Source organism: Lampetra planeri, unplaced genomic scaffold, assembly GCF_965212315.1.
Source record: "Lampetra planeri unplaced genomic scaffold, kcLamPlan1.2.h2 scaffold_459, whole genome shotgun sequence".
In the NCBI taxonomy this organism is placed as follows: Eukaryota; Metazoa; Chordata; class Hyperoartia; order Petromyzontiformes; family Petromyzontidae; genus Lampetra; species Lampetra planeri.
The window spans coordinates 5,001-7,329 of NW_027615282.1; positions in this window are offsets into that span (position 1 = coordinate 5,001).

Below are 2,329 nucleotides of genomic sequence, written 5' to 3' on the forward strand. Positions count from 1 at the left end.
CGATTTCCCAGCTCGAGAGAATTCGGCGCGAGAGAAACGATGCCCCGTAACGCACATGAGAGCAATCCGGGCCAATTTCTCCCGTTTGATGGGGTCTATGTGTAAAAATTTTGACTTTTTTGAGTGCAGGTGCAAATCTGCTGGAAAAGCCTGTGGAAGTTTCACGGCGTTCGTACGATATTTGGCGACGCAAAAATGAGCGATTTCCCAGCTCGATGGAATTCGGAGCGAGAGAAACGATGCCCCGTAACGCACATGAGAGCAATCCCGGCCAATTTCTCCCGTTTGATGGGGTCTATGTGTACAAATTTTGACTTTTTTGAGTGCACGTGCCAATCTGCTGGAAAAGCCTGTGGAAGTTTCACGGCGTTCGTACGATATTTGGCGACGCAAAAATGAGCGATTTCCCAGCTCGATGGAATTCGGCGCGAGAGAAACGATGCCCCGTAACGCACATGAGAGCAATCCCGGCCAATTTCTCCCGTTTGATGGGGTCTATGTGTAAAAATTTTGACTTTTTTGAGTGCACGTGCAAATCTGCTGAAAAAGCCTGTGGAAGTTTCACGGCGTTCGTACGATATTTGGCGACGCAAAAATGAGCGATTTCCCAGCTCGATGGAATTCGGCGCGAGAGAAACGATGCCCCGTAACGCACATGAGAGCAATCCCGGCCAATTTCTCCCGTTTGATGGGGTCTATGTGTAAAAATTTTGACTTTTTTGAGTGCACGTGCAAATCTGCTGAAAAAGCCTGTGGAAGTTTCACGGCGTTCGTACGATATTTGGCGACGCAAAAATGAGCGATTTCCCAGCTCGATGGAATTCGGAGCGAGAGAAACGATGCCCCGTAACGCACATGAGAGCAATCCCGGCCAATTTCTCCCGTTTGATGGGGTCTATGTGTAAAAATTTTGACTTTTTTGAGTGCACGTGCAAATCTGCTGAAAAAGCCTGTGGAAGTTTCACGGCGTTCGTACGATATTTGGCGACGCAAAAATGAGCGATTTCCCAGCTCGAGAGAATTCGGCGCGAGAGAAACGATGCCCCGTAACGCACATGAGAGCAATCCGGGCCAATTTCTCCCGTTTGATGGGGTCTATGTGTAAAAATTTTGACTTTTTTGAGTGCACGTGCAAATCTGCTGGAAAAGCCTGTGGAAGTTTCACGGCGTTCGTACGATATTTGGCGACGCAAAAATGAGCGATTTCCCAGCTCGATGGAATTCGGCGCGACAGAAACGATGCCCCGTAACGCACATGAGAGCAATCCGGGCCAATTTCTCCCGTTTGATGGGGTCTATGTGTAAAAATTTTGACTTTTTTGAGTGCAGGTGCAAATCTGCTGAAAAAGCCTGTGGAAGTTTCACGGCGTTCGTACGATATTTGGCGACGCAAAAATGAGCGATTTCCCAGCTCGAGAGAATTCGGCGCGAGAGAAACGATGCCCCGTAACGCACATGAGAGCAATCCGGGCCAATTTCTCCCGTTTGATGGGGTCTATGTGTACAAATTTTGACTTTTTTGAGTGCACGTGCAAATCTGCTGAAAAAGCCTGTGGAAGTTTCACGGCGTTCGTACGATATTTGGCGACGCAAAAATGAGCGATTTCCCAGCTCGATGGAATTCGGCGCGACAGAAACGATGCCCCGTAACGCACATGAGAGCAATCCGGGCCAATTTCTCCCGTTTGATGGGGTCTATGTGTAAAAATTTTGACTTTTTTGAGTGCACGTGCAAATCTGCTGAAAAAGCCTGTGGAAGTTTCACGGCGTTCGTACGATATTTGGCGACGCAAAAATGAGCGATTTCCCAGCTCGAGAGAATTCGGCGCGAGAGAAACGATGCCCCGTAACGCACATGAGAGCAATCCGGGCCAATTTCTCCCGTTTGATGGGGTCTATGTGTAAAAATTTTGACTTTTTTGAGTGCAGGTGCAAATCTGCTGAAAAAGCCTGTGGAAGTTTCACGGCGTTCGTACGATATTTGGCGACGCAAAAATGAGCGATTTCCCAGCTCGATGGAATTCGGCGCGAGAGAAACGATGCCCCGTAACGCACATGAGAGCAATCCGGGCCAATTTCTCCCGTTTGATGGGGTCTATGTGTAAAAATTTTGACTTTTTTGAGTGCAGGTGCAAATCTGCTGAAAAAGCCTGTGGAAGTTTCACGGCGTTCGTACGATATTTGGCGACGCAAAAATGAGCGATTTCCCAGCTCGAGAGAATTCGGCGCGAGAGAAACGATGCCCCGTAACGCACATGAGAGCAATCCGGGCCAATTTCTCCCGTTTGATGGGGTCTATGTGTACAAATTTTGACTTTTTTGAGTGCAC